The 22,145-nt window shown below is 47.1% G+C and overlaps 1 protein-coding gene across 2 annotated transcripts in view; it reads left to right on the forward strand.

The window, feature by feature from the left end:
* Positions 1 to 22,145, forward strand: part of Ano2 (anoctamin 2) — a 343,664-nt gene that overhangs the window by 80,117 nt on the left and 241,402 nt on the right. The window lies entirely within an intron of this gene.

The raw sequence follows: 22,145 nt of genomic DNA on the forward strand, positions 1-22,145 counted from the left end.
ACAACCGTTTCTACCTCTCTGTCAGGAGCAGACTCCTCCTGCATCTGCTGCCTCTTGGTACTGCTGCCCTGCCTCTCCATCTCACCCTCACTACTGACAGCATCCTTAGAGCTAGGAACACCAACTTACATTGTTAGCTGTGCTGACGACATCATAGCTGTGCACAACCTTTGCTGACAACAGGTCTACCGCCTGTCAAAAACCACATATCAAGTGACATCATGTGTCTGAGCCAACACTACAGATTTTGTTACGATTCGTTAAGCTGCAGTAACAAATGTCCATCAAATGATAAATAAACACAGACATGAGGACCACCTGCAAGTTTTTTTTTTGATAAAACACAAATTTGGAGGAGTCACATGTTCAAAATAGTCACACTATTTTATTATTTATTTACTTTTTGTTTATACACGTATTTGGGACACCGAGATTCTCTCTGTAGTCAAGGCTGGTCTCAAACTTGCACACCTTCTGTCTCAGCTACCCAAGTGCTAAGACTGCAGTCGTGTACCACCGAGCCCAGCTTCTTACAATGATATTGTCTCCTTCCTGCTGGGTTCTTGATCCCTTGGTTTAGTCTGCTTGTTTCTAATGCCACTGCTGTAAATCCACATGCCATCTTTGTTCAGCAATGCTGCTCTTCCCAGCTGATGTATGCCTGGTCTCTTAGCAATACCACCCATGTCTCAGTCTTGGGGAGAAGCTTTTAGTCCTTTCTGGTAGGATCCTGACTTGCCCAACCCCCTTCACCTCTTTCCCTTTCTCAGTATGTTCTTGTCCCTTTCCTTTGCTTCATTTGAATAGCTGATGTTGTCTTCACCCCATTCTACTGGGGTCATGCCCTCTGTTACAAAGCTTCTGTCTTTGGGGGGCTCTCTTCCCTTTTCATTTTGACAGCTCCAGGGGTTAGACATTGTGCTAGACAAGTCCCAAGAACAGGCATAGAGTCTGGGCTTTCTATTTATTTATTGTGTGATTTGAACATGGGGCTTCTTTTCAGAGACTCAGTTTCCCTGTCTGTGATCCAGGCATAATATCACCCATTTTAATTTCTTAGCAGGTGATTTTAAGAACAGGGCTCTTAATGGTTGATGTGGAAATGTAAGAGTTTGTTGTTGAATCCGTTTTTTGAACTATTTTTTCCGAGTGTTCTCAATTCCTGGTACCCTAGTCAGCTTCCTTCCTGACCTGACAGGCAGCCAGTGCTGTTGCAGCTCCTGCTGGTTGGAGCCTTCGGAAAGCCTTGGGGCCACAGAGCAGCCCAGGCCCTGGGGAGCTGAGAACAGGGCCCAGGGCAACAGGAAGTATGCACAGACCCAGACAGAAGGCAGCCATTGGAGCCTGAGTCTGTTGTAGGCCCATCTGCAGAGCACGCCTCCGCCTGGAAAGTAGGGGGTTGGGGGTCTGAATGAGGCCATGACTGCTCCTTTAGGCTATGTAGAGACTAGAAAACACTTTCCCCCAGCAGTTCTGGATCTCAGACTCCACACAGGTGGAAGGTTCTGGCATCCTTCTGTGTGCTCAGCCACATGGCCCCTGCTGTTCTCCATATTCATAGCATTTGGGGGGGCCTTGTAGTTGGCCTCATAGGGGGTCGTATAAGCAGACAAGGAGGCTATAACTTGTACTGGGTAGGATACATGTGTTTGCAAAAATTAATCAGAGACTCTGATCCCAAGGCTGGGGGTAGATTAAGCTTAGTTCCTGCAGTGATGGGGGGCTGTGGATTAGGGAAGATGAGACATGGCGGTCTGGGGAGGGCCAGCATCACTCCTTTGAAAAATGGATTTGGAAAGTGACTAAAATGAGAATAAGCCACATTTGCAGACAGCCACATCCTGTAGGCGGTAGGAATGATGAGGAGGAGTAAGGCATGGTATAGGACCAGTTGAGCATCTTCCGGGTCGGTGATGACTTGGATCATAACCCAGTAGGGTCCAGAGAGACCAGAAAGATGTGGAGGAAATCATGAAGTCGAGATCTCAAACTTGCACAGATCCGTTGTAATGTGTCCAGGGACTCAGAGTCCTGAGCACAGATATTAACTGGGAGGCGGAATCTTGGAAGGAAACATTTGTTTTCCAAAAACAACAACAGAAGGGCCTGCATTTTGTGAGGGACACTCAACAGGCATACACAGGAGGGGATAGGAAGGCTGGCCTTTGGTCCTGAACAGTCTAGGGAGAGTTGAGATGGGTCACTTTGGAGGCAGGTGCTATAGCTCTTCTGTTTATTATGAAGATGGTCCTTCTAGATCAGGGTCAGCATCTATGCTCATCACCTCCACTTGCTTGTGTACGTGAGTGAATACCCCCTTCCTCAGCCCTGACATTCACATTCCCTAAGCCTCCAGCAGAGACAAAGCGCTCTCTCTCTCTCTCTCTCTCTCTCTCTCTCTCTCTCTCTCTCTCTGTATGTGTATGTGATAAGTGAGGCTTTTAGAAGGAATGTTCTTGTCCACAAAATCATATTAATACAGTCCAAGAGGAGACAGAGCTGGGATGAGTGGGTGGCTACCCCTTTTGTGTGATCCATCAGCGGGTTAGCGGCTATTGCTAGTAGATTGACTGGTATTAAAGGGGTCTCATTTGCTACCCCCAGGAACCCATAGAGACATCAGATTAAGTGTCCTTTGCATATAAGTAGATACTGTTTGAGCAGGTCAGACCTTTTTTTAGCATAGCAGGGTTAGAGATCTACACACCTCCCAAACATGAGTCACATGGTAGTGGAGGACTGGTACAGGGAGGAGCAAGTGTGTGCACGTGCCTGGCACAATGGTACCTGTCTCTCACCGTAACTGCCGTCACTGCGGGTTGTGGCTGCTGTGTGTTTCACCGTCACATGTGCCAGGCTACACAGCTGGCACTGGGTCGGGTTGTCCCTCTCTGCTCCTTCCCTTTCTTCCCCCTTCACAGCCAGCATCTGCAGCACTGGGGGACGTGAGCCCAGTCCGTTCACTCACCAAGGCAGCCAGCGGTCCAGATGCAGAGTCTGCAGAGAGGCAAGAACAGATGGCCCTTAGACTGTGGACTGGGGAGGGGCATTCTGTTTCCTAGGGAGCAGGGTGTCAGCAACATTACGGTTCCAGGTGTGGGGTCTGCTGTGCCTTGACTGGGGAAGCTTGTGGGAAGACGGGTAGAGCACTGCTCAGCAGGGTGAGCTGGGGGAACCCATTCCCAGGGGAAGCAGTCACGTGACAGGTGTGACAAGGGAAGGCCTGAGTTCTCCTCTGGGCTCTGCCTTAGGTCTATTCATCTTCTTCTCAAAATGAATCTGGGTTAGAGACTAACAAAGAAAAGAGTGCAGATGGATCATTTTACAAAATGATGCAGTCAGGGGCAAGTAGGGAAATGCAGGAGAAATAAAGATGATAGAAGATGAAAATAAAGGGGACAGATGTGAGAGAGACAGAATTTCATGCTGCACTTCCTGGTAGACAGAGCAACAAGGTCTGTGGTTCATGGCAGCTGCAGGAGTAAACTGATGTATTGGGGTGGGAGGGAAAAACCTTTTTCTAGTACCAAAGTATAATTTTCTTTAAAGGCCCTGAACAACATATAAAAGATTAGGTTTTCAGTCACAAGTTCACATATGAAGCTGGAATAATCTTTTTTTAAGGATTTTTATACATTAAAAAATTTAAAAGTGTGTGTGCACATGTGCGCGCACGCATGTGCACATGTGAGTGCAGTGTCTGTGGAGGCCAGAAGAGGGTGTCAGACAGACCCCCCCTGGTGCTGGAGTTGTAGGTGATTGTGAGTTGTCCAACATGGATGCTGGAAGCTGAACTTGGGTCCTCCAGAAGAGCATCAAGCACTCTTAACTGCTGAACCATCTCTCTATAACTATTGGAATAATCTTTTCTTTTTTTAAAAAACATATTTTTATTACTTCTTTGAGAACTTTATACAATGTATACCTATATCATTGCTCTATTACTGTGAAGAGATACTGTGGCCAAGGCAACTCTTTTTTTTTTTTTTTTTTTTTTTTGAGACAGAGTGTCTTTGTTGTGTAGCTTTGTGCCTTTACTGGAACTCATTTTGGAGACCAGGCTGGCCTTGAACTCACAGAGATCCACCTGACTCTGCCTCCCGAGTGCTGGGATTAAAGGCATGCGCCACCACTGCCCGGCCCAAGGCAACTCTTATAAAAGAAAGCACTTAATTGAGGGCTTGCTTACAGTTTCAGAGGCTTAGTCTATCATCATCATTGCAGAACACACTGGAGCAGTAGCTTTGAGCTTTACAAACAATCCACAGACAGCAGGCAGGCAGGCAGGCAGACAGACACACACACACAACATACACAGCTTGGAATGGGCTTGTAAAACCTCAAATCCCACCCTCAATGACCCACTTTTTTCAGTAAGGCCATACCTATTCCAACAAGGCAACACCTAATCCTTCTAATCCTTTTAAACAGTCCCACTCTCTGATGACCAAGCTTTCAAACAGACGGGCCTCTGGGGGCTGTTCTCATTCAAACCACCTCGATGTATTCTGATCATACACCCTCCTCACTCCTACCCCGACTTCTCCCAGATTCACTCCCATCTCTCTGCTTCCTCAACTTTGTGTCCCCCTCCTTTTAAAATATCCTATCCAGCTCAATTTGTGCCTTCCATATACTTACACATTGCAGCATGATTAGCTTCCTGGGAGCCACATCCTTAAAGAAAATGGACTTTTCCTCCCCTCAAAGCCATCAGCCATCCACAGCTCCTCAGTCAGGGGTGAAGCCTTGTCAATGGCCCCCCATACTAGAATGTTGACTGGCTTGACCATGTGCAGGCAACCCACAGCTGCTGCGAGTTCATGGGAGCAGTGGTTCTGTCATGTGCAGAAGACACTGTTCCACTCCAGCCCTTCCTGACCTTTGGCTCTTATAATCATTTCCCCCTCTTCTGCCATGTTCCCTGAGCCTTGTGCATGTGGGGGTGTACATGGGTGATGTAGATATCCCTAGGATGGCATTTATGGGGTCACTTATACCGATTTTGGATAAAAATGGAGGATTTAATGTTAAAATGTAGCTCAGGGAGGGCTGACTACAAACTAATTTATGCAGATTTTCTGACATGCTAATGACTCAAAGATAAAGACTAGACAGTCAGAGATTCAATGGACCCCAATAGAGCCCATGTTTTGAAGTATTCATCTTTACAAATAGCACTTATCAAAGAATGATCCCTCCCCCTTTCCCTAACAGAGATCACATAAATACCATCAACATTTCATGATAAGTGTGAGAAGACCAAAGTAAGCTGACGTAATTCCAATTAAAAAAACAAAGAAACCTGACATTTTAATTATCTTGAGTAGCCCCTTAGGAGGAAAGTATTGATTCCATTAAGCTTTGTAGAGTTTTGGAAATTGTTCTTAGGTACTTGCCACTGCGTTTCTAGGACTCTGGTTTGGTTAGCTGACTTCTCAAAGTGTTCGGGGATATATCCACTCCAACTCCCAACTCATGGTCTGTGTCCGGCCTCAGAGACTGCTCATCTGGTAACACAGAACCTCTTGCTTCACAGTTATTCAGACATGAGTGTTAGCTGGGGCTCTCAGGTAAGACAGGGGAGAGAGAGAGAAGAAGGGCCACACTCTAAGGCACTTATGAAGGCTGTGGAGTTCCAAGATCGGCAGTCAGTGAGTTGGGTTCCCTGGAGCCAATTGTGTAGCTTGAGCCTGAAAAACAGGAGAACACATGGTGTAAATACCAACCTGAATGTTGGTATTGTAAAGACCACAAAGATTGACGTTCAGTCCAATTCTAAAGGCAGAAGAAAATGATTGATACCCTAGCTTAAAGCACTCAGGCGGGAGGAACACCCCCTTCTTTGTGGGAGGGGCTTCCTTTCTGATCTGTTCAGACCACATTAGGTAGGACAACTTGCTATATATACTCAGTCTACTGAGTCAAATTCCCATCTCGTCCCCGAAGGTTCCTCAAATATACATCCACAATACTGTTTGACTAACTATCAGAACACCCATTCACCAGTCCAGTTGGCACATGGAAAAAACCATCCCAAGACCTGTATTTTAAATCCCTTAGGGTTTTAGATCTCTTCAACGGAACAAATACTGGGATAGAAAAGGTGTGACCGAGTCTTGGCCTTGGACTATGTGAATGTGGTGTATTTGGAAAATGGGTCTTTGTGAATGTTGTTAACCAAAGATCTCAGGATAAGGTCATTCTGGATCTAGTGTGAGCCCCAAATCCAATGTGCTTAGGAGAGAAGGGCACAAGGGGATGTGGCACAGAGGTCCTTAGGGGAGAGGACTGCATGAGGGAGGCAGAGACCAAGGGATGCCATCCTAGACAGGGAACACTTGGGGACGTAAGAAGCTGGAAGAGGTCTGGAAAACACCTTTCCTTTAGTGCCTTCACAGGAGGCGCAGCCTCTGACACTTTCACTTCAGGCTTGTGGCCTTTGTAACTATAGGAGAACACTATCAATTATTTCAAGTCACTTGGCTTGTGGCAATCGGTGGTGGCAGTCCTTTGAAGTGAACACACCCTTCTGGCAGGAAGCAGGAAGCAAATGGCTCGGCACAGGGGCCTCTGCTTACCAAGAATCTACTTGGCATCATCTGAGCCTTCTCCACTGCCTGCCTTTGAGTCTGGAGTGGACGGCTCTTTGTCTATGGATCTTCCTGCTTGAATTTGGCATGTCTGTGGCCACTTCTCTATATTCTGTTGCTGTTAGATGAGTCAGGAGGTTCTGACAGGGATAGCAGGAAGGACTCAGTATGGGTACCATCAAGAAGAGATGCTTATTTAATTTAACATTTGTTTTCCATTCTTAATTATATTCCCAAAGACAACCACCAGATCGATAAAGTAAAAGCCTTTGCCTTGGCAAGAGGCATTTCCAGATAAAGACATTTGTATGTTTTAAAGCCCAGTCAACTCCTCTAATGGCTGCACTTGGCTTTGAGTAGAAATGTTCCTGAGTCCACTCTGAACAATACCGATCATGGTGAATTACTGTAAAATCATGACTTATAGTCACAGGTACAGACTCATGGACAAATGATTGAATCAACTGAATTTTAAATATAAAATTTCCCATGCATTGGGCCACCTGATTAAAGGCTATGTGTGTCACTTTGCATTACTTTGCAATACGAGTTAATACGAGTTAAGTAAATACTCACTTCCATTCTCTTATTTTACTGGACCCCGGCCCCCCCCCCCCCGCCCCCACCAAAACCAAATGAACAATCAAATCAAATCAAATCAAAACAAAACAACCACCCCAAAAACCTGCCATTGGATCAGACTGTGTTGTGTAGTCTGAGCTAACATACTCAAGAAGCATTCATTGTTGCATCTTTTTTTTTTTTTTTTGGTTTTTCGAGACAGGGTTTCTCTGTGTAGCTTTGCACCTTTCCTGGAACTCACTTGGTAGCCCAGGCTGGCCTCGAACTCACAGAGATCCGCCTGCCTCTGCCTCCCGAGTGCTGGGATTAAAGGCGTGCGCCACCACCGCCCGGCTCATTGTTGCATCTTATCTGGCTTGTTTTTGGTGTTCTTGTGGGCTCCCAGCAGTGGGAGTGGGGGTGTCTCTCATTCTTTTGCTTGCACTTGGGACCTTTTCCCTCCTACTGGGTTGCTTCCACCCAGCTTTGATATGAGGGTTTGTGCTGAGTCTTACTGTGTAGCTTGTTAAGCTGTGTTGGTTGACATCCCTAGGTGGCCTGCTTTTTTGGTGGGGGAGAACAGAGGAAGAGTAGTTCTAGGGGAGAGGGAAGGTGGGGAGGTGGGGAGGAACTTGGAATAATGGAGGGAGGGGAAACTGTGGTTGGGAAGTAATGTATGAGAGAAGAGTAAACTTCTTTAAAAAGGCTTGTAGAAACCTTACAGGGAGGAAATGGTTCCACTATGTTCCACATTCTTTGCTGTGGAAGACCTGCTAACATCCCAAAGCACTGTTGTATAGAGTCCTTGAGGAGAGATTCATCCAAGATGCCGTGGTCCTGGGTGCGAAAGATGCAGGTTACAATTCTTCCACAGCTGAGGATCAGTTTTATGAGTAAATTCCCCTTTCACCCGTAAAAGAAAGAGGACAGATCCTGAATTCTGTTTTTCTTTAAAAAGCTGTGTCCTGTGTGTAAAGCAGATGATGATTTGTGAGTCTGTCTATCTATCTATCTATCTATCTATCTATCTATCTATCTATCTATCTATCTATCTATCTATCTACATTCCTACCTATCTATCTGTTTATGCAGATTTTTGCTCTTGTTGCTGCTTAGTGGAGGGTCCTGAAGAGAGATTCTCTTTGGGTTGCTCATATCCTATTGGGTCCAGTTATCCTACACATGTCTCTACACTCTCTCTCTGAGATGAGTTGTAGCGAGTTGTCCCACTCAGTCTAGCGGCCTGTCCCACACTCAGAGCTGCTTGATTCCTAGCTCTGATGGCATCTCTGGTCCTCCTTCGAGTTCCCCTGCCCAGCTGGACTGCTCTTTCCCAACCAGGCCTCTCTGTAGGGCCTACATGAGCTCCTCAATGTTGATTCTTCTAGAACACAGAGTGAGTGGCTTCCCCCTTCTTCTATGGGACAGACCTTCCGAAAAGCACTTGTCTCATGTCCTAGAATGGCTTTAATGTGTGGATTTAACAAGGCAACTCCATGTAGTTAAAAGGAGGTTTATTTTGGGGTAACTTACAGCCAGTAAAGAGGTTGGTTACAGGATATGGGAGAGGTGAGGTGCAGTCCAGCAGGATTCTCTCGAGAACTCTGACTTGGTGTGCCAACCAGCATCCAGGATCATGAGGAACCCCCAAGGCTGGCATGTCTGGATCTCTGATCTTAAGGGCTCTTGTTCCGGCCATGCCCCAGGGGCAGGTCCTAGGTAGATGTGGCAGTTACCAGCTGCCTCACTGGGTGGTGCTTCAAGGTCAAAGCTGGAACAGCTACCCACTACATGGCTAACTACTCCTCCTTGAATAAACCAACTCAACTCATCCTATGGACCCCAATCTTGGTCTCACCTGCCTCCTCCTTTATTTATTCAGCCTGAACCCATCTCTCCTTTCTTGGATTCTTAGTCACTATACACTCAGTGTTTACCTTACCCATTTTTTTCTCCAGATGCTTTGAGGAGTTAAGCTTGTGTACCCTAAATCTGTACCCTAAATCTCTGGGATGAGGAACTCACATTTCTTACGCATTTTTTTCCTGAAAATAATTGTGTGCCGTTGAAGTACTAGTTGCTCAATAATGCTCTGGATTGATTGAACTACTGTTGCCACCTGGCTCTTGCTTCCTCTGCCCCACAACCTCCTTTCAGTCATGATCCTTAGGAGAGGCTCCCTTACATATAGGTATCTCAGTTCAGAGCTGTCAAGCAAAATTCAGCTGTAGAAACCACCCCTTTCCATGACAATTAGTTCCTTCATCAAGTGGTGATCTGTTCATTCATTGGGACTATTTTGACATTTGAGTAAATCCAGAAAGTAAAAGTTGGGAGATCTGGGTTGAGTGGTCCACATCTGTAATCACATCGCTTGAGAAGATATCTTAGGGTATCTATTACTGTGATGAAACACCATACCAAAAGCAAGTTGGGGAGGAAAGGGCTTATTTGGTTTACACTTCCACATCTTAGTCCATCACTGAAGGCAGTCAGGACAGGAACTCAAACAGGGCAGGAACCTGGAGGCAGGAGCCGATGCAGAGGCCATAGAGGGGTGCTGCTTACTGGCTCTTTCCTCATGGTTTCCTCAGCCTGCTTTCTTATGGAACCCAGGACCACCAGCCCAGGGATGACACCACCCATTACAGACTGGGCCCTCCCCCATCAATCACTAATTAAGAAAATGCCCTACAGGCTTGCCTGTTGTCTGATCTCAAAGAGGCATTTTCTCAGTTTGCTTCCCCCATTTCTGATGACTCTAGCTTGTGTCAAGTTGACATAAAACTAGTCAGTACAGAAAGAAGGGAAGGCAAGAGAATCATGGGTTTCATGTCAGTCTGGGCTACATAGTGAGATCTCAAAAGAATCAAAACCTAACATATATATAAAATGCCAGGAGAAACTCCATGTCTTTCACTGCAGTTAGCGACATGTAAATCCTTGGTTGTGGGGAGAGGAGTCACTGCCTAGTCTTTTTGGAATGCATCTCTGGATAGACTCTGGTTTCTAAGTGAACTAGAAGTGTGGCTGTTTATATAGGGATGGCTGGAGGTGGGTCTGTTCTCTTGTTGTCATAGCCCATTCTGGAACATTTGTTTTTAATATAGGCACGCTGCCGAGGGAGGGTCTAGATTTCATATCTCCATGTTTTGGTGCATGCTCTTCGATTACTATTTAAATGGCCAGAAAGAGGGCAGAATGCTTTGACTTCCAGTTTGTTGACTGCCCATGCTTCTCTGATTCAGCATCAGAAGGCGGTGGGTGGATAATGGTGGCACCTGCCTGCTGTGGCTCTGGGGGAGAAGCTGAGATGGGACATGGCCATGCAATGGCCATGCAATGACACAGGTCTGTGAGCAGAGGAGCCTGACCTAAGACCTGAAGACAGTGAAGTTAAAAACACAGAGATAAGCCAGGGGCGGTGGCTTGTGCCCGTAACTGTCACCCACAGGATGCTGAGGCTGCTCGGTTTTGAGCTTCAAGCCAGTTCAAGCCAATAGTGAGTTCCATGCCAAGCTGGGGCATAGAGTGAGACTGCTTTAAATCAGACATGAAGATGTTTTAAGACACGAGTTTAGACTTCGCTATGTTTAACACTTGCAATGAAAAATAATTAAATGTCATGGTTTTAGTTATTAAAGCCTTCAAGTCGTGTCTGTATGAGTTGGGTAGATGGGGGCTGGCCGGGACCTGGGCAAGAGGCGAGCAGGGCTAAGAGTGGAAAGTGTGGACAGGCTGGCCATCAGATCCACAGGAGGGCAGCTTTGAGAGAGAGGGACTGTTCACAATGATGTCAGCACAAAGGAAGTAAATCAGGACCCGTGGTTTAGTACAGGACGTAAGAACAGGAGGCTCAGGGAGGCCATGCTGCCTTTTGAAGTCACCTTTCTTGTCACTGTGACCAAACACCTGACAAGAAACGACTGACAGGAGGGAAGGGGTATTGGGGCTTGTGGTTTGAGAGGGAATTGCCCATCATGGTGTCGAAGGTCTAGCAGAGTTCACGTGGGCAGGAGTGTGTGGTTAGGACTCCTCACACCCAGGCAGATCAGGAAATGGAGAGCAGAGAGCTGGTGCTTGGTCGGAGTTCTCCTTTTTTATTTATCCCAGAATCCTCAGCCTTGGCAAGCCTCTGTCCACATTCAGGGTGGGTCTGCCCTCTTCTGTTAAGTTTCCCTGGAAACACCATCTCAGACACTCAGTGGCGTGTCTCCTTGGTGATCCCGAGTCCAGTCAGGTTGACAAGGAAGATCAATCATCACAGCATGTCCGTGAATATATGGGAAGGAGCCGGCATGGGGGAGGAGATGCAGAGAAAGGAGAGACCACCAACTTCCTGCACTTGGGGCTCATGCATGGAGCTCCTGCCCAATGTGAGCTTTTTCAGTGACAAACTGTCTCCTAGTGGCTCCTAAAACTTACTGTTGTTTTTGGGAGTTCGAAGGCTATTGCTGCACAATTGGAGGCTTAGAATAGGCTGCGATGGGCATACTTGCACCATGGAAATCAACAACAGCACCCTCACCCCTGCATCCTGTTCCCCGGAGACCCTTATCCGTTTATCAGTCCTCCACAGCTGTGAACCTGAGTCCAAAATCACAGTGTGACCTTCTGCTCCATTCATCTCCTGACTGGGAGGCAAGGAGAAACCTGAAAGACATGCTTCTTGCCCCAGGCACGAAGTGGCTTCTAGTTAGAGAAGGGACAAGGACATCCATGTCCATGCCAAGGATTCTGAACAGATTCTGCCCTGCTTGGTGTAGAAATTAATTTCCCACCACAACGTTCTTGTTCACTCTGCTCTGATCCATCCTCCACCCATCTATTCATCTCCATTCTTCATCATCCACCCCTGTGATGAACATCACTATGTCCCAGATGTGCTGCTAATGCAGTAGTGACTACAGCTGAACTCTGGTCCTGGCCACTTTTATGTGATGAGAATTCAGCATTTTATGGCTAGTTGTAAATTGAGAGACACTCACAGAAAAACAAGAGGGGTGTGTAATGAGCACCAACGGGAAGGAACTCATTTGGATGACGGTGGGTGAGTATTTGAGCTCAGATCTGAAGGCTGGGCAGGAGTTGGTATGTTAGGAGGGCAAATGAGAACATTTCTAGAGAGGGAGAGATCCCGGGGTCCCAAAGTCAAATAGTCCACCTGTGAGATGAGCTGAGAGGAGTTGGTGTGGGTTCTACACAGACTGTGAGTGGGGAGGATGCGACGGAAGAAGGAGCTGGGAGAGGCACAGCTCTTAAAGGGCCTTGTCAGCCATGTAATTTAAAAAGCTTGGATTTGATCCCAAAATTTAAAAGTCAGCAAACATTCATTCATGTGTAGAGGACATGCTGACAACAGAAATAAAAACCATAAACGAATACAGAATTGGACAACAGAGAAAGAACATTTTTTTTTTGTCAGTGTATTACGGTCTCCAGGCAGCGTTGCTGCTGACAGGAATCTCAACCTGCAGGCACAGGTAGAGTGGTGAGGGCCAGCTCAGCCTCTGGTTGTGGCCACCAAGACCTCCCTTCCGGCTCTAGGTCTACAGCTGAGCTTTGCGGCTCGGGGTGTTGTTTCCATTTTGGTGAAGGAATGGCTTAACACTCGCGTGCGTGGACAAATGTGCTTACGGGCAGCGAGTGAGGACAGATGTTCAGCAGCCTAGAACTCCTCAGCCCTGGTTGTTCCTCACATGCCTGAGTGCCTTTCCAGCACCACTTGGGGGTGAAAACAGAGGGGGCAGGTTCTGGGCACCTTTGTTCGGCTTCCTCCTCTCCGCTGCGGATGGGCAGCCTTCCATCCTGGTCCACCTCATGCCTGCGTCCGCACGCCATCTTGTTTATCTCACTTCTCGGCCTGGCTCAGCTTTTGGGAATTGGAGCAGAGGGCGTGAGGTAGTTTTCAGACACGCTCTGACTGCTGAGAGGAGAAGGACCCCAGCAAGAGTGACAGATGAACCTCAGTGATCCGACAACTGATGGGACAGCAGAGGAAAAACAAGCTAACGAGCAGAGAGACAGAGAAGTTGACTTGACTCCTATTGACATGGTGTGCCAGGTGGGGCACCTGTCCTGCCATTTGCAGGGAGAGCTCCTCCCAGGTCACTGCAGAGAAACCTGACCTAGGGGCTCCCTGGGCTATAACATTTATATCTTACGTTATAAATTTTCCTAGTTTATTTTTTGTGGGTCCTTGGTGTATGTTCATTAAGTTTGCGATGCTATGTCAGTTTTCTCATCTGTAAAGTGGGGGCAATGACTTGTGTGTTGTCTAAGGCAGACATCACTAGAACCTTGGCTCCCTGTGTCTCAGGAAAGCACGTGATTTTAATGCAGAGAGGAAACAAATCAGCCCTGGGACCACACTGCTGTGCCTGTCTGGGGGGTGGGGAGATGGAGAGAGACAAGGAGGAAAGAAAGAAGACAAAAGGAATCTCAGTGAACCCCTTAGCCTGTGACAGTGGGGCCAAAGCAAGCTTTTATGAGAACCACATTGGGTCCCAGGAATAAAAAAATAAGAGCAACATACTTTAACGATTATTTATGATTTTAAACACATGAAAGGCACAACGTGTACCCAGGGAGGCGCATCGTGTACCCAGGGAGGCATAATGGGGAACAGCTGGCGAGCATGTGTCTCGCCATTTCTGAGGATGTTCATAATTCTCTGATGTCCAAGAATAACAGTAATAACGATGCCACCACTGATTATTATTAATAATAGGGAGCACTGAGTGTCTTTCTGGGAAGGTGAAAGGAGAACCTAGGCTGCTGGGCTAAAAGGGGTGTCCTAGCTTGCTTCCTCCTCTGGGGCAGACTATGGAGCTTTGCCAAGGATCAAAGGCCTTCCGGGTCAAGGGAAGAGTCCTAGATGGGGAGGGGGGGGGGGGACACCCAGGAGACTTGGGTTTTAGGCACAGTTTTACATCTGGCTGGCAATTCCTTGCCCCTCTGAGCCTTAGCTTTCTCATCTATGAGGGGGAGGTCCTGCTCCTCGCTGGTAGGGCATGCAGTGTCTTCATGGGCTCCGAGGAGAAGCTGCCGGGCGGTGCACGTGCTGGGCGAGCTAATGAACATTCTGTAAGGTGTGGGCGGGGTTCCTGTCAGAGCTGTTGGCATCCCTACATATTCCCAGCACTGGATGCCATCAGCTATCAGTCCCAGGATCTCCCGAGAAGTGGAAGTGCTTTGCCTTGCATGTATGCTTCTTTCCTTAAGTGTTTCAAGTCGGGGTGATGGAGACCTAGAGAATACTTTCCAAACTGTTTAGCCTAGTTCCTGCCCCCTCTTATGACTTGTTAAATGGGTCTGCAGGAACTCTCAGTCCAAGCCTAATTATCCACAACTACTGAGTAAACCAATGTTTGCCCAGTGCCCCAAGAATTACAGTGTTTTCCCATCCTGCTGGTGGAAATAGGTGCCATTCTCAGTCCTTCCAGATGGTTCTTTTTCTAACAGGGAGTCAGTTTTTTTTTTTCCCCACACCTACACAGCTCTGTGCTCAAGGGCTACCTTCAGTAGACCTCTGTGGTTCTCTGAGCTGGGGCCCTTATCAGATAGTGGATGGATTTTTGCCTTGATCTTGCTAGGTTTACACTCCTGCTCCTGTAACTCAAGGATCTTGGGATTGACTGGCTTCCCCTGACTTCTCAAGGCAGGGACCTGGGGCAACCCCATGACCTACCTGTCTCTCTGTTGCCTGATATCCACTGTCTGGAAAACCATTTTATCTCTCATTTGTCTGGGTATTTAGGTTTTCCCGGAACTGATCTCTGTTACTCTTTCATGGTGGAAAATGGCCGAGTCTTGCTGAGTGTGTGAGCATGGTGTGTGTGTGTGTGTGTGTGTGTGTGTGTGTGTGTGTGTGTGTGTGTGCCTGTGGCATATCTTGCTTAAAGTTATACAGGAAGTTAGTGTCAGCAAGGGACAGGACCCAGATCATCCTGTCAATAAATGTTGCGCTCCTACTGTGTACTAGGCTCACAACGAGATGTCTCTTCTTTATAGAACTCTCTGATCTGTTTCAGAGAACACAAGTAAACCAAAAACTGGAGATAGACAAGTGGCTGTGAAAAGTAGTCTGGAAGGGAGTGGGCAGGAAGGTTTTCCAGGAAAGATGATCCTTGAACCTTGGTGCCCTCTTGGAAATTATGGTTTGGTCACTAATCAAATGATCACTTAGATAGATGTAAAATTACGACTGTACTAAGTGCTGTAGAGGGGAGGATTTGGACTCCAGGAAATACCATGAAGGTAAGATTTGGTCTTCTCTAGAGAGCCAGGGAAAGTTTTGCCCAGGAAATGACAATTGGGTAAGACCTCATGAATGAATAGAGTTGGTGGAGTGGGGGGCGGGGAGCTGAGGTTTGGGGGAGACTCGGTATGCAGGAAGAACTGCAAGGAGGCCAGCCGTGGGCACTGGGAACAAGAGCCCGTGAGATCAGGTGACCGTGGGGGCTTCTACAGCGTTCATCCCAGGAGCTGTTAAATTTTGTCTTTATCTTTATCTTACGAGCAACAGGAGAACACTGAGATGCTTTTAACAGGGAAGCCACATGAGCCCATGTTACTTCAGAAGCATTACTGTGGTTCTGGAATGGAAGTGGATGGGACCAGCATTGTCAGATGAAGTCCTGAATGCTAGCATATCAATTGTTTCCTCGTTTTTCATAAGACAAAATGCCCACAATTTAATAAAGCCATAAAGAGAACTTTGTGTGGTTATACAAGTTTAAATTTGATGCCGGGCGGTGGTGGCGCACGCCTTTAATCCCAGCACTTGGGAGGCAGAGCCAGGCGGATCTCTGTGAGTTCGAGGCCAGCCTGGGCTACCAAGTGAGTTCCAGGAAAGGCGCAAAGCTACATAGAGAAATCCTGCCTCGAAAAACCAAAAAAATAAATAAATAAATAAATAAATAAAAAAAAAAATAAAAATTTGAGATCCCACTGTCTCATAAAGTCAAGCCTCTAATGAGAGTTACACATCATGATAGGAGTGCCATCAGAATGAGTGTTCTTACACCTCAAGTCTGGAGGAGAGGAGGAGAAAGGGAAGGGGAACAATCATACATACAAGAATAGGTGGGGGGCCCTGTTTCAAAGTCATGCCCCTAATTACCGAAGGGCCCCACTAAGCTCCACCTCTTTTAAAAACATTTACCCTTCTCTCATACATTACATCTCAACCACAGTTTCCCCTCTACCCACTCCTCCCAGTTCCCTCCGCCTCTTCTCTTCCACAGATCCACTCCTCCTGTTTCCCTTCAGAAAAGTGCAGACCTCCGGGGGATATCAACTGAACATGGCATAACAAGTTACAGTAGGACTAGACACAGACCTTCATCTTAAAGATGCTCATCATCTCCCAACAGCTCCACACCAGGGACCAAGAGTTTATATTTAGACCTTTAGAAAACTTAAAACCCAAGCTCTAGCAAGTTTGTGTAACTCCCCTCCAACACAACTTGAAGTTTTCTACTTCTCTGTTTGCCTGGAATGCCTGTCTTATCAGCTCATGTTTGACTCACTGGATGCTCTATGTTCATAGATGTGTGATTAGGACAAGATAAAGCCTGCATAGAAAAGAAAAGAAAAGAAAAGTCATAAATAATAATAGAGGAGTGTAGCTTGAGTTTTCCTGCCTTTCCCACAGTCAGGACAAATCTTTGTCACCCGCCAGTCCCACAGCCGCTCAGACCCAACCAAGTAAACACAGAGACTTATATTGCTTACAAACTGTATGGCCGTGGCAGGCTTCTTGCTAACTGTTCTTTTATCTTAAATTAACCATTTCCATAAATCTATACCTTGCCACGTGGCTGGTGGCTTACCGGCGTCTTCACATGCTGCTGGTCATGGCGGCAGCTGCAGTGTCTCTCCGCCTCAGCCTTCCGCTTCCCAGAATTCTCCTCTCTCCTTGTCCCACCTACTTCCTGCCTGGCCACTGGCCAACCAGTGTTTTATTTATTGACCAATCAGAGCAATTTGACATACAGACCGTCCCACGGCACTTCCCCTTTCTTTTTTTTTTAAAAGGAAGGTTTTAACTTTTACACATCTCCAAAGTCAGCTTGGTATATTTGGGAATTTGGGCGTAGCTTCTCTTACTACTTCCTGCTGGAGGGGGGCGCTGTATCTTATGGGGACACAAAGAAAATTTTAGGATCATGGAATAGTCCGTGAGACCGTAACGTCTGAGCCAGTTGCCTTGAAACGATTCTGGATGTTGGATCATCTGGGCCGTGGTGTCATCAGAGACCTTTCAGGTGGTCTTGGCTGGTCAAACCTGATGTATCTTAATCTGGAACAAATCCATAGCCTCTGGCTTTCTGTGGAAACAAAAGCAGAGCCTCCTTTCCAAAGCAACATATCCTTACATCCAAATTTTGAAGTTAAGGTACCTTTAAAACACACATTTTGGCATAACTCAACAGCTTTTGCAATCAAATGTTTCTCTTCAGTTACGAATATCAAAGAGAACATAATCCAGATTCTCTGTGTGGTAGCCATCTTTATGTGGCTTATGTTTTATATTACCTTGAGCCTATTGCTTTAAACTGCAGCCTTCTAAACCTGAAACGGTGCTGTGGCTGCTGGCTCCACCCACTTCAGCTTCCCAACATGGCAGTGGTACGTTTTCCACCAGCTCTGGGAGCCATCGTGGGTCTATGCTTTTATCCAAGCAGCGTGTAGCCCAGAAACCTCTTTTTTTGTTTTGTACTAGCAAAGGCTAAATCCACCACGCAGCTTAATGTGCCACTTGCAGAGGCCTCATTCCGCCATACTGCAGGTCAAGCACACATGCCAGGAACCCGCCAGTAACTCAAACCAGCAGGCTGCCGCTCATTTGAGAGAGACAATTAGGAAGCTGTTTTTAGCTCCATTTTAGAATCTTTTTACTCAGGTTTTAAGTGGAAACTCTTGCCAACACGTTGGGTGCCATTTGTAGCTTGAGTTTTCCTGCCTTTCCCACAGTCAGGACAAATCTTTGTCACCCGCCAGTCCCACAGCCGCTCAGACCCAACCAAGTAAACACAGAGACTTATATTGCTTACAAACTGTATGGCCATGGCAGGCTTCTTGCTAACTGTTCTTTTATCTTAAATTAACCATTTCCATAAATCTATACCTTGCCACGTGGCTGGTGGCTTACCGGCGTCTTCACATGCTGCTGGTCATGGCGGCAGCTGCAGTGTCTCTCCGCCTCAGCCTTCCGCTTCCCAGAATTCTCCTCTCTCCTTGTCCCACCTACTTCCTGCCTGGCCACTGGCCAACCAGTGTTTTATTTATTGACCAATCAGAGCAATTTGACATACAGACCGTCCCACGGCAGAGGAGGGGGAAGAGGGTTTTCCAAGCCAGTAACTAATCTAGAACCACTCTATTTCTTCCAAGCAGTTTTTTTTTATTTATTTTCAGTTAAAAATCATTAACACAGTTCTACTATTTAAAAAAAAATCACAGGAAAAATATTAACTAAAGGTAAATGTTTCTTTTCACTTTTGATTCAGTCTTACCCTCTTCTCATTATTTATGACAAAATGAGCAAGCAGGTCACTCTCCTGCTGAAGCCAACTGAAGTGCACCCCCACCCCAGGGACACACTTCTCAGACTCCTCAGCTGAAGGTGCTGGCGCCTTTCTTGAAGCTTCAAATCCCTCTGCACACCTCTGGTTGCCTTTATATTAGACCGCCTTGTGAGTATCTTGTTTATATCTTTTTGCTCAGCAACTTGAGAATAGCTAGGCAGAGAAGAAAACAGACTTTTAAGTCAGAGTGTCTGGATGCTGGCTCTTGTTCTGTTCATCCATGGCAGTGAAAAATCAACCCAGTTTTCATAGCTCAATACTAGTCAAAACTTAGTAGGCAAGAGTGACTTTGTGGTCAGTAAATGAGCAGAGGTGGGGACAGGATCACATGGCTTCACTTGGTGGCAGCTGGCGTCTCTTGGTGGCTTGAGGTTCAAGGGGCTTTGTTTCCATATCTATTGCTTGCAGGGAAATTAGAAGGGAGTCTAGTTAAGTGCTCTTCCTTGTCCTTCTCCAGGGACTCCTCAGGATGTTTTAAGACACAAAAGGATTAGGATTGGAAGCTGCTGATCTTCTAGTGTGGAGCTGACTGCTGTCCCCTCTGTCATATTTTGCTGGTCAAGTGGCTACAAAACCCAGCCAGATTTGGGGAAGGGGCAGGAACCAGTGTTGTATCTTGAAAGGAGAATTACCTGTGAGAACCTGTGTCCATAATTAACACATTACAACTTTCCTGGAATTATGACATCTGTGCTTCAATCACTGCATTTACAAACCTGAAAGTCAAAAGACTCATGGGCACTGGGGAGATGGCTTAGAGGTTAAGAGCACTGTCTGTTCTTCCAAAGGACCCAGGTTCAATCCCCAGTACCATATTCACAATCTTCAGTGGCAGGAGCTCTGATGCCTTCTTCTGGCCTCAATGGGCACCAGATACCCACGTGGTACACAGACATGCATGCAGGTAAAACACCCGTAAAATAAAAATAAATAAACATTAAAATAAAAATAAAAGTTGTAATGTAGGCATAAGCAGTCTCTGCAACATAAAAAAAAAGTCCACTATATGAACTATAACTATTAATGATCATCATCATGGTAATGTGTCTATGTTTTACTCAGGACAGATCTCATTGAATGTTTACTATTCGGGGGGCTGGAAAGGTAGCTCAGGTGGTAAAGTGCTTGCCACGAAAGCACAAGGACCTGAGTTCAATCCCCAGCATCTGTGTAGAAAGGTTGACGTGGTGACCTGCATTTGTAATCTCGGTGCAGAGGAGGCGGCGCCAGGAGGATCCCTGAGCTCTCTGGCCAACCACCACGGCATTGCCAGCATCATCTTCTAGATCCTTCACAATTAATATCTAGCTGGGCTGTGTGGGAATCACAGCCAACTGTTGTCAAGCACCTGCTCTTTTCTATACACAATTTTTAATGTGTTTTCTTCATTAAAAATAAGGTATGCTTCCATTTAAATTTTGTGCAAGTATCAGTCCCTCCCTATAAAAATTTATTAATTAAATTGAAGCTATGCAAGTAGGCAATGATAACAACAAAACTGAAGTCCTTTTAAACAAAAATTCTGCTTCATTTTTTTTCAGGTTATTTTTATGTTTTTATTATTTTACTTTAAATTATTTTTTAAACTTTCTTTGTATTTATTCTTTGTCTTTCACATCATGCATTTCTATCCCATTCATTTCCCGTCCCTTCATATCCGTCCTCTGACCTTGCAACCCCTCCACCTCAAATAAAATAGTATTTAAGAGGAAAAGAAAAAAGAAAAGGACAAAACCAAAAAGGAAAAATCTCACCATAGAAGCTGTAGTGTGACCCAGTGAGTCACACAGTAAACCCCTTTGTCTATATAGCTTTACTTGCCAGTGTTCACTGCAGAGTCATTGGTCTGGTTCGAGGCCCCTGGTTTCTGCTACCCTATGAGTGCTGGGCCCTCACCGGGACTCCCCTTGGATATCCTGTTGTTGCCCTGGGTCTTGGAGATCCTGCAGCTTTGGGTCTGCAGGACCGGCCCCTTTACATGTTCCTGTGAGTGACAGATGGGGTGGATGTTGGGGTGGGTCAACACATAAGCCTGGTTCTGGGCCTGGGTTGTTGCGGGGTTGGTCAGCCTGCTAGCTCTCCCCCGACCTCATAACCAGGGTGAACTCTCCAGCCTTGCCCTTGCAGCTGTGGGGCAGGGCAGTCCTCCTGCGGTGTCTGCATCCTCGGGGCGGCACTGCCACACCTGAGCCATCAGGACCAGCTCCACTGTGCTGTCCAGGTGTGGCCGAGGGGCCACTCTCTGGAGTGCTGCAGCTGATGAGGGGCAGGGCCAGCTCTCCCACCTGTCACAGGTGGCGAGGGGCATCTCTCCCATGCCCATGTGGAGATGGGGGGCAGGGCCAGATCCCCCACACTCATGTTCTTGGGCCGGTCATTAGGGTCGGCACTGCTGTGCTGTCACAGCGAGACACAGGGCCCATTTTCCCGAAAGCTGCAGCTGGTAAGGGGGAGGAGGTGGGGTGAGGAGGGGGGCATCTTTCCCTCAGTCCCACCACAATGCCACAGACGAGGGAGGCAGGCCCAGTTATGCTGTTTCCTGCCCTTAGGGCGAGCTCACCCAGGCCTCTGTCTACAGAGCCAACTAACTCTACTGTGCTGCCCAGGTGAGAAGCAGGGCCTGTTCTCCTGAGTGCTGCAGCTGGTGAGGGGCTGGGTCAGGTCCCCATCTGCTGTAAGCACTGAGGGGTGAGGGGAGGAGGGCATCTTTCCCTCAGTCAGGCCACCACATGGCTTATGAGAGGGGTGTATCTTCCTTTCCCATTCTCATGCCCTCAGGGCCAGCTCACCCATGCCCCTGTGAACAGGGTCAGCTCTATTGTGCTGCCCAGGTGAGGTGTAGGACCCTCTCTCCTGAGGGCTTCAGCGGGTGAGGGGCAGGACCAGTTCTCCCTAGTGTTGCAGCCAGTGAGGGACAGGACTAACTCTGCACAGCCCTCTCCTCTGGGCCTTTGGTGGTATCAGGTGTCATGGATATCAACAGAGACTGGGGTTACATCAGAGCCACGAACCCAGACATGAGCCCCAGCAGCCCAGGCCCAGACATCACCAGGGCCCTGGGTGGCAATGAAGCCATCCACCTCAGCCCACTCCTCATCTCTTTCGCCTCTTCAGATATGCCTGTCCACAGGACGTGAACCATTCTGTCTCTCTTTCCTATACCACACCATACATTTGCTCACCATAATAGTGCCTATCTGCCTAGCACCAAAGGTGCCAGGTGGGCCTGTGTTTTCTCCTCAGAGTCTAAGGTGGACTACCCCATGCCTGTATGTGGGTCTCCTTATCCCACTCAGTCTGTCATGGAGCTGGGCAGGACCATGCTTCCTCATCACAAAGAGCTCATAATAGTGCCCAACCCCCGGTGCCCTCTGATAGATCCTGGTTGGTGCGGGGT

This window comes from Peromyscus maniculatus, chromosome 3 (assembly GCF_049852395.1).
Source record: "Peromyscus maniculatus bairdii isolate BWxNUB_F1_BW_parent chromosome 3, HU_Pman_BW_mat_3.1, whole genome shotgun sequence".
Classification (NCBI taxonomy): domain Eukaryota; kingdom Metazoa; phylum Chordata; class Mammalia; order Rodentia; family Cricetidae; genus Peromyscus; species Peromyscus maniculatus.